At 37.3% G+C, this 11,177-nt stretch overlaps 1 protein-coding gene across 16 annotated transcripts in view; it reads right to left on the reverse strand.

Annotated features, from left to right (window-relative positions):
• Positions 1–11,177, reverse strand: part of il1rapl1a (interleukin 1 receptor accessory protein-like 1a) — a 269,892-nt gene that overhangs the window by 91,393 nt on the left and 167,322 nt on the right. The gene's annotated exons all lie outside the window — the stretch shown is intronic.

Here is an 11,177-nt window from a genome sequence, read left to right on the forward strand (position 1 = left end):
TGCGAGTGCCATTCGCACATCCTGTTCTTGCATAAATCCACTGAGAACACTGTCAACTGACTGACTGACTAAATGACTGACTCACCCTCCCTCTTCCCTAAACCCAACCAATAGTGTTTTCAAAAGCACCAATTGACCCACCCACCCACTTCCCTAAACCTAACAGAGAGTTTTAAAAAGCAATCCAGGAAAAGATCACCCAATTTTTACCAGGTTTTCAGATTTTACCCTATTCCTACCCCATTATTTACTTGTTTATTTTATTTTTGCCTTCTGTTTTTGTCTTACCCGCTTTCTTGAATCGTTCTTTGCTGGACTCAAATCTTGTTGTAGTCTGTATACCGATATACCACGCGAGCTACAGGACAAACTGGTAACAGTGGAAAAGATGTATATATGGAGGCAAACGGTCAGCTGGTAAGCGCGAAAAGGAATGGCATCCTACCGCCCTGTGGCTTTCGTTTTAAAGACAAAGTTCTGGGAAATTTGGCCAGGATGCTAGAGTTAAACCCTTACCTTTTTTTCGAAGGACACCCTGGGATTATTAACAACCAAAGATAGTCAGGACCTTGGTTTAACATCTTATCCGAAGGATGGCACTTAGGGAGCAATACAGAGTCACCATCAATATAATGGGACATCAGGATGCACACAGACCACAGGTTGAGCGCCCCCTGCTGGTCTCACTAACACCCCTTTTGGCAGCAACCTAGTTTTCACATGTTGTCTCCCATCCAGGTACTGACTGGGCACAGCCCTGCTTGGCTTCAGTAGATGACAATGTGAGAGTTGCACAGAGCTAGCTGCCGGCAAAGAATACTATTAGTTTTTATTTATTCAATATGTGACTGTAGAATGAAGTAATGGTTGTTAAAAAAAATCTTTAATTTAATTGATCTTAACTTAAGTTAATTATCTTTTATATTTTATTTACCGCATCAGGCTTTACTTATAAGTATAAACGTTTGTTTAAAAACAAATTTGGCTATTAGTTGGAAGCATGGCCTTATACACACATTTAAACAATAGGTGCAAAAACCAAGATTGCTAGACAGTCACAATTTTTAAAATCATGTAGTATAGGTCTGACGATCATCATAAATGAATTTACTAAAAGGCTACACTGTAAAAACACATCTATACACTTCTGTGTACACTTTTGTATAGGACTTGATCTTTGTTCTGTCAGCTTTTGAGGCAAAAAAAAAATCCTCATTCAACAAAGTGAGTTTTATTGACTTTTCAGTCGTTGGGAATTATAGATTGCATTAGAAATGAAAATCAGAAATAGATCTGCAAAGCAACAGAAAAAGTCCTGCCAGCTTTCTGTGCTCATTTCTCATCATTTACATAACCAACCCAGACATGTCAATAAAAGTCACTTTAATAAACCTTTCAACATCAAATGTTATCGGGGCAGACATCAAGCTCCCAAAATGCAATCTGAAAGCATAAGTGCATGGAAAACACTTCAGAATCACAAGCTACAGGTAACTGTTAATTATGTATATATTTTTACAAGTTCATTCACAATATACACATTCATTCTTCTACAGTTCAAGCATACAGATTACTTGATATTACTGTCAGGTCTTTTACATTTGTTCAGCGGAGCTGCCAAATAGTAAATGTTTAGCTATGTGCATCTCATCAAACCAAGTGCAAGAGTTTGTGCTCGTCTTCAGTAAACAGTAACGGTAATTCCTGCCTTCTTTGATTTGACATCTCATTTATTTTGATGGCGATGAGCGCTGGGACCGTAGATCAATCCAGATGAGAACTCGTCTATCTTGTCAAGGTACAATATTCTTGCAGCAGTTATTATTAGGCAATAATTTCACAACTTTTATTCTACACCTAGGAAAAAATACCAAGGTCTAGACCTCAGTGATACGGCCATTAGCTCATGCTAGGTGAAGGTGAAGCAAAATAAAAAGTGAAATAATCTGACGTGATGAATTGTTCACAATAAGACCAGGAACGTGCATGGAAAAAAAGTAAACAAGCTCAATTTTCATTTGATCTGGAACTGTGTATTTTTCAAGCTATTAAGCTATTATTACAGCATATTTTTCATGGCCCTGAGGTCTCGGAGACCCCAAACAGAACATGGGGGTTTAATCTAAAGAGGCTTGGACGCATCATGCTAATAACACAGTCAGAGAGAAATGAGGCAATTACAGAGTCACATAAACCTGAACGCGTTGACCCAATAAACTACGGGGTGCGTGGCCAATCACTACGGCCCCGTGGCTCTCAAATGCACACACACGCCCAAACGCTTGCTTAGCTTTGGTCGGCTGCACATTACGCAACCGTTTCCAGATGCATGAAGGCTGAGATGTGTAGAGACAAGCTTCAACTCTAATATCAGGTGCGCTTTAAACTGCTATAGGAAACTCTGACCTTTTTATGTAAGCGAAAAGGGGGAAGGAAGGAGCAAGAGAGATGTTTCATCTGTATCTCCAGCAAAGAAGCCTATATTTCTTTGCCCAAGTGATGCTAACAAGCCAAGCTTCCCTGAGGCGCTCCGGGTAACAGATAAAAGAAACGAAATGGAATCAAACTGGAATCAACGGCATTATTTTCTCCCTTCCACTCTTTTTTTCTCTCTCTCTCTCTGAACGCTCGCATCAGTCGCGCACCTGAAGCCTGCTTCTTCCCCCAATGCCTCTTTCTCCTAGATTCCCTTCACAAATGTATCCCATCATGCTCGGTTCCTCTGCATGTACATGCCTTCCTCTCCCCTCTCCCTCTGCATTCCCCATTCTCTTTTCATCCTCTCGTCTCCCCCCCACCCCATCTATCTATCTTGTTTTTCACTGCTAAATGAACGATAACGAGGTCGGTTGTCTCTGGGGTGAGGTCCCTTATGTAAGCCTATAAAACATTCACATGTTCTCAATCCTGCGCAACCTACTGCACTAAAATAGTCAGAGAAAAACAGGAGGATGAGAAAACGAACGAGAAGTTGATTGAACGCTCGCTTGCTCTCTTTCTCTCTCTCTCTACGCTCCCCTTCCTTCCCATTGTGTAAGATAAAACAACCAGCTTGCAAATCATTAAGATTTTGGATGCATTTCATGCAAATTACATCTGAATCCCTCCACGCACAAGCACACAATCCTATCTCAGGTCTCTGCAGCGGTGCACTTTCATCTCTCTCAAGCTCCGTGTGACAGGACTGAGTTCACTTCGCAGCTGAATGTGGCCCAAATATGATTTTCCCATCACATGTGCTCCTCTAATCTCTCTCTTTTTAGGGAATGGCAGTGTAAACTAAAAACTAATCTAATAATAAAAAAACCTTTAGTGTTGGTATTTTAAAAAATTATTTGCATTAATTGTTGTATTATTTCAATCAATGAAAAACATGTACAGTATACTGAAAAATAGTCAGCAAAACTGTTGCAAAATATTTATTTGTGTTGAATTTAAACAAACAAATAAATTGAATAATATTCAACTCAATGTGTTTGTTTAAATTCAGCCCAAATAAATTGCTTACAACCACTTAACATATAAAAAATTTAGTAAATGCAAGGAATCATTTTTGAATAATTTATTTCTGTGTACAGTTACATAATTATGATTTTTTTAAATGTTACCTAAGATTTTTGTGTTCTGGATTTATACCCATCAAGGCTATTGCAGTATTTATTTGATCTAAAATAGATTCAAACCAGAATTATTTTAATTTATTAACGAAAAAATTTGATTTCTAAACGCTGACAACGTGTAAATTAAAAAACAATGTTGCAGCAGCTCATTTTCATATTGTTTACATGAAAAAAACAAGTGCAAATGACACTGTAAACAAGCAAATCTGGCGGTGATAAGATGTGTTGAATTGGTTAACTTACGGCATGTTTTTTTTGGCATTAAAGTATGATGCAAATTCCCAAAACATTATGAAAAAAACACCCACAAACATTAGTCAATTATGTGATGCAATTCATTTATATACTCTCCTCAAATAAATTTTATATGTAAAAGGAAAATTCATGCAAACGAATATGCAGTAAGGTCTGTCAGAAAAATATCTGTCTCCATGCTTACAGTCTCAAAAATAAAGGTATGCGAACTGTCACTGGGGTGGTACCTTTTCAAAAGGTACACATTTGTACTTAAAGGGTCCATATAGGTACCTCGAAAGTATATATTAGTTCCTTAACATTTTTAAAAGGAACACTTTTTAGGTAGTAATATGTACCCTTGAGGTATTAATATGAACCTTTAGGTACAAATTTGCACCATTTAAAAAGGTACCACCCCAGTGACAGCTCGCGTACCTTTATTTCTGAAAGTGTACAAAGCACTAATTGTTTCTCTGTATGTCTTTAGAAAATCCAGATTTTTAAAATTTATTTTAAGGCCATAAAAGGTTTGGTTGTCATAAGTTGTTCTGTAAATCTGCCCCAAATTATTACATTAAAGAAATAAATGTAATGTAAAACAAATTAAAAACAGAAGACTAAAGTAATTTTGTCACAATTATGCATAGGTTAATCTATTGTGGCTTTATTTCACATAAAAACTCTTGGTTGGATATTTTAATTTCCTTGTTTGCTTGTTGTTTCCATGATATGTTTAACAAACATTTTTAAAGTTAAGTTAATTTACCCTGTGTATTTAAGTCTCTTAGTTTGTAGCAGTTCATGTTGTTTCCTTCTGATTATATACTTTTACAATCTTTTTATTTAATTTTATTTTATTAAGCAACAATGCAATTTGAAAAGTGCCATCAATAATCTTAGATGCTTAAGATTTTTTTGCATTTTATGTACATTAACAATGTACCCATGTCTGGTCAAAAAAGGTGCTGTTTGGATGCAAGCAAGCAAATATTTAAAGGGATAGCTCACTCATTATTAACTTGCCGTCCTGTTGTTTAAAACCTTTATGAATTTCATTTTTCTGTGAATGAACCAAAGAAGATATTTAGAATAAAGGCTGGTTGATGGTAATTTTTTCACAATCATGCAATGTTTAATGTATTTTGGTTTCATTATACTTAAAAACTCTTGGTTTGATATTTCTATTTATTTATTTATTTGGTTGTAGCTGCCATGATATGTTTAACAAACATTTTTACAGTTGAGGTTATTCATCCTCTGTATTTAATTCCCTTAGTTTGCTCAGTTCATCGCCTGATATAGTTTTCTCCTGCTTATATCCTTTTGCAATCTTTTTATGTTAATATATTAAGCTTAATTGCAATTTGATCTTGTCTTTTTAAGGCATCATCACACTAAGATGTTACATATTTATTATTGATATTGTCTATTATTTTTGTCATTTTATGTCCATTAAGTTTGTACAACATGCCTGGCCAAAAAAAGGTCCTGTTTGGATTTAAGCAAGCAAAGTTTTAAAGGCGTAGTTAATTCATCATTTACCCTCTCTGATGTTAATTTAAACCTTTATGAATTTAATTCTTCTGTTGATCACAAAAAAAGATATCTTAGTGCAAAGAATACGATGGAAGGCAATAGTTCCCAGCAACCAGCATTTGTCAGAATATCTTATTTTGTGTTCAAAAAAGAAAGAAATTCAAATTGTTTGGAACAAGTCAAGGGTGACTAAATGATGACAAAATTTTCTTTATTTGGGGTGAACTATGCCTATTAGTGCTTATAATCTTTTTAGTACTTCAACAACCATGTCAAAGATGCCTAATTCTAGATCATAATGGAAAGACTCATTTGGCTTAACCACTTAAACTCTGCTGCTATTTGGGGATTTCCGCCTGGATTTTGCCTACCCAAATTTAAAAGCTTCCCAAATCAACATAAAGAGGTGTAAATGCAAAAAATTGGTATCATTTTAAAGAAAACCCTTTGAATTTTCATAAAACACTATTGAAAGTGTTTAAAATAACTGTATATGTCATCTGTGTTATAATAAACACCTAAAAAAAGAGGCGCTTTTTGTATTTTTTTTATAAACTCAAATCTGAAAGTGTACCTTTTAGGTTCTGTGTGGTCTAGCGTGCTGTAATTAATTTTGGTGGTTCCTGCACATGTCTGTAATCATAGGAAAAAAGAAAAATGTCTCTACCATAATCTATGCAAAAGTTGTATTCCAACATTGTATTCCAACTGATGAGAGGTGCTAAACAAGCCACAGGGACCAATCCTTGTTTACATATTTCACTATTCTTTTGTTTGATCAAACATAATTCACTGTGTTTGGACCACATCAGACATTTAAAGGATTACTTATGCACATCCCCTCAAAAACAGAGGAGAATGGCCCTGAAGGGCACAGCATAAGGTAAGAGATGACAGCTGTCTGTGCTATCTGGGGCTGCTTATTGATCATGAATGTATTGTTTACATTTCTGCGCCATGGAAACACCACAATTCATTCAGCAACTGTTTGAAATGAGAACATAATTCAGTAAAAAGAATGCTAGAACTGTATGAGCACCGGCAAGAGCTTTCATTTGAGCTATAACTTGTACATGTGTCATATAAAAAACATGCAAATGAACCAATGTAAAATACCTAGCTCGGGTATCCAAAATACTGTGTATTTTAAGTGTAAATAACTTTTATACAGTAGAATAAAAACCAAAGTGATGCATATGTGCATAAAATATAGATTCTACACTTTCAAACGACACCACTTACGGGGGTCTGGTGCAATGCTAGCCCTTTAAATCTGAAAGCGAAAGTCGATGACGTCACGGGTACCGGGTCCGCAGAGTTTAAGTGGTTAAACCATTGGCCTCAAACTCAATTCCTGGAGAGCCGCAGTTCTGCATAATTTAGCTCCAACCACCTCAAACTCAAACCTGCTTAATAGTCTTTAGTATCTTGAACACCTTGATTAGTTAGATCAGCTGTGTTGGGAACAAAACTTTGGTTCACACGGTATTTTGATGGTCTGTTTGTTGAACACAAGTTACATTGCATCTACATGCCAACTAATTCTTATTAAACTATAAGTAAACTGTTAGGTTGGGATTAGGGTTAGTGTAAGTTGATATGCACTTGCAAAGTTTCTTATAGTCAGTTAAATGTCTGTTGAATGTCTGTATCAACAGATATTAAGCAGACTGTCTACTAATACTCAAATAGACCATCAAAATAAGTGTAACCAAATTTTGCAGAACTGCGGCCCACCAGGAATCGAGTTTGAGACGTATGGCTTAAAACTGTAAAAAATGAGTCTTTATTCTCATTTATAAATTGACCACTAATTGGCCTGAATCTACTTGAATGTTTTTGAGATGTGCTGGAATAGACAGTGTTGTCTTATTGAGAGCCATTATTAGCTTTGATTACAATGTATGTTTATCATGGCATTGTTTCGAAACTCATTTGCAGTTTCTTTTGGCAGAGATCTTACATTAGTAATCGACCATCTCCCCTACATGACCCTGAGGTGAACCACTGTCGACTAAAGCACATCTCAAGACAATTGGTGGTCATTTCTCATGTGAAAAATAAAGCCTCCTTTCACAGGTTTGTGCCCAGTGAATCTTTGCATCGTCATCCTGCAGCATAATCCTTGGATATGTCTTAGAAAAGGATAAAAAGTTACCGCATCAATTAAAAAGAATGGTTACCAAACATATAACAAGCCAAAAACACATTAGTCTTCTGTCAAATCAGCTTTACGGAGATAAACAGGCAGTAAAATCAAAAATTAGTAAGAGTGTGCAGTTTTATCAAAGAGAAACAAGTTCAATACATCATTAAGCAGTTGGACTTCAGTTAATTAATCACTGCAATAAACATCCAGTCAGTAAGTCTTAAGTATTTGTTTTCTTAAATCCAAACAGGGGCAGGGAGTGGTTTTAGCCATCATAATTCAAAGACTAAATGATGTTGTTTGCAAGGATGTTCCCAATTGTTCATAAGATAAAACGCTCTCTAGACAGATGTCTGCTTTCTCTAATACCACCTGTCACCGACCAGCTATAGCCAGTAGTAAATCATGGTTGGCCAGGCTGTGATGTACTACTTAAAAGCAGTTGGCTATTTGAAAAAGTAAGCCTGTCGATTTGTTCTGCCCCAGCTCCCCAATTCAATAGGAAATATGTCAAAACAAGAAAGAAATTGTGTTTCTTAAACCATTTCATGGAGTCTTTAATGGCAGTAAAAGCGAAGCGCTGCTTTGAAAGCGTGAAAACATTTTAGGGAGGTTGAATTACGACTCTGGCCTTGAGACAGATATTAGATTTTTAGTCCAGTTGAGTTTTTCCTTCCTCTGAAGGGTCATTAGTAAAAATGAGCCATTTGTGATGAGAAATTTCCACATTAAAACGCTTTGTTTATTAAAATGAAAGCGAATACAAAGAGATTAGTGTTCCCTCACTGTGCGCTTACTCTAAGAGGTTTGTATTTGTTCGCGTGTGTCCCCCAAGTAAGCTAGTAATGATCACTTGACAGTTTAAGATGCCAACTGTCTTGAGCAATCCCGTGTCTGTGTGCATGCAAATGTGAGTCAATCGCCCAAACCTCAGTGAGTGTAAAGCTTGTAGCTGCCGCAAAAAGGTTGTTTGGCTTTTTTTTCTGTGCTAGATGTGTTCAGCAGAAAGACAGAGAGGCTGCGTGCTTAGTGATCCGACCACTGGGGAGTGTCACTGGCCAAGATTACAGCTAATCCACCATGATCCAACGCCTCGACACACACACCAACAATAAACGCTCACTGCACACACACCGACAGCAATCACCTCGCTCTACAGAAGACCCTTGAACACTTACACAATGTTAGATGAGGAGGATTTACCACATATACCACACAAAAACCAAAATAAAAGGTTCTAAGAGACATTTTTGCAGGGATGCCATAAAGACAGCATTTTCAGTTTCCCAAAGGACAATCTTATTAGAACATTTTAAATGTTTTCACATCAAACACCATAACGATGAACATAACTATAAAGACATCGCTTTAAAAATCGTAAAAATCATCAGAGTTTAGACCACAGCTATAATGATAAAAATGCACAAAAACAATACCGTTTTCATCACTTTCAGGATGATTTTTTTTTACAACTAATAAACTATAAAACACTGAAAGCCAGTCAGAATCTATAGAAATATAAAGTTTAGGCAATTAAAAATTACCCAGCAAGCATTTTTGTTGTTAAAACATATCTTATAGACATCTAAACAGCCGTCTTGGCTAAAACAAGGCTAAATGTTGGCTCTCAGTGAAATTCTAATAAATGTCTAAGAATAGGCCAAAACTAGTCATTAAATAAACAGAAACTAATGACTAGACATATAAAATCTGTCTAATCTGTCTATTTGACTACTAGTCTAGTTTTGGATCTAGTTTAGTTTAGATGTCTATTGAAGGTCTACAGGGCCGGAGCAAGCTGAACTGCCGCTCTAGGCAAAGGACTGTCACGCCGCCCTCAAACCTAAAGTGAAACCGGGGGGTGGGGGGTCTATTCTGCCGCCCTAGACGTGGCTATAACTGAGGCGCGGGTGGCGAGGGTAGTTTAGGGGATGCCACCCTCTCTATTCTGCTGCGCTAGACGCGGATATAACAGAGGCGCGGATGGCGAGGGTAGTTTCGGGGACGCCGCTCTCTATATTCTGCCACCCTAGACGCGGATATAATTGTGGGCGCGGGTGGCGAGGATAGTTTCGGGGACGCCGCTCTCTCTATTCTGCCACCCTAGACGCGGATGAGGGCGCGGGTGGCGAGGGTAGTTTTGGGGACGCGCCCTCTCTATTCTGCCGCCCTAGGCAGCCGCCTAGGTAGCCTCTATGGAAGCGCCAGCCCTAGACGTCTATTAAACACAAAATTGATTGCTGTGTACTGTCGACAACAACCCAGGCTGAATTAATATGTACTTTGTGTATATATTTCTGGAGAGCACCAAATACATCCCAGGAGGAACATTTTTTTGCAGTTTTTGTTTTTACGAATCCACCAGCGGCCGCTGTGTACACTTTTTCAGATCGCAAATTTCTCGCATGAGTACTATTCACGGCTGCTGTTCTTGTGTAAATCCACCAGAGGCCACTGTCGAGTTACTGACTGACTTTCAGATTGACTGATACCCCCACCCAACCCCTTTCCTAAACCCAACCGATAGTGTTTTCAATATCCTGATTAACCCGCCCATCGCCTTCCCTAAACTCTCAGAGTGTTTGCAAAAGCAATCCAAAATAAAAAAAGCTCTTACGGCTGCCTGATTTTTACCATGTTTCAGATCTTATTACATTTTCACCCTGTTATTTACTAGTTTATTTTAGTTTTTTGCTTTCTGGAACCTTTTTTGCTGGACTCAAATGTTATCGTCACGGTAAACTCCTCTCTGCGTCCCTAGTATGCCGCTGTACACAGCAAGCAACTGGGCAAACTGGTAACAGAAGAAAAGCCATCCACATGGAGATAAGTGGTTAGCTGGTAGCGTGAAAACAAACAGAAGCCGTCGGCAGTCATACCTCCCCATAGCATTCATTTTAAAGATGAAATACAGCCATGCATAGATCTATATAGATAGTTTGCGCTCTCCAGAAATGTATACAGGGGTATGTTTTCACAATAAGCCTGTGTTGGTCGACATTGTGTAGAAGCTCAAAGCTCAATCTTTTCAACTATTATATAAATCTTAAAATCAATTGATTATGTCAGAGAGAGAAATATAAAAATTTCTCTCATGTGCCTCAGTCTCATTTTTGTGAAAGTGCAAATACATACTTCAACATACGTTTGACTGCAGTTTTTAAGTAAAATGAATGCTGTAAAATAAATATCAGCAACTTCTGCATGTAATTTACAGGATCAATAAACCAAGCACAACACTTAATAAATATCGTGAAGCACCATAATAATGTCCATAGTTTGTAATCAACAAAAATGCGTCAAATTAAATTTAAAAAGTCCATATTGACAACTTTTCTAGTGTGGTCATTTTGGTCAGCATAGCTCATGTTGTAAAGTATTGTACTTGTGGGGCAGAGCATTCAGGTTTGAGTCCGTTATAGCACAATTCCATAACATAATTAAAAGCATAGTTCCACAAGAAAGCAATGTAAAATCAAGGTGAAACTCATTGTTGAATTGTAACTTTTGCTATTAAAACACTATTGGTTGGGTTTAGGGAAGTGTTTAAGTCAGTGGTTCACTTGGTGACCAAGCCCTGCCGTGGTGTGTAAAAAACCTCTGAAACATATAAATTAATTTTTCATACAGCATTG

This window comes from Danio rerio, chromosome 9 (genome assembly GCF_052040795.2).
Source record: "Danio rerio strain M-AB ecotype USA chromosome 9, GRCz13ab, whole genome shotgun sequence".
Lineage (NCBI taxonomy): Eukaryota > Metazoa > Chordata > Actinopteri > Cypriniformes > Danionidae > Danio > Danio rerio.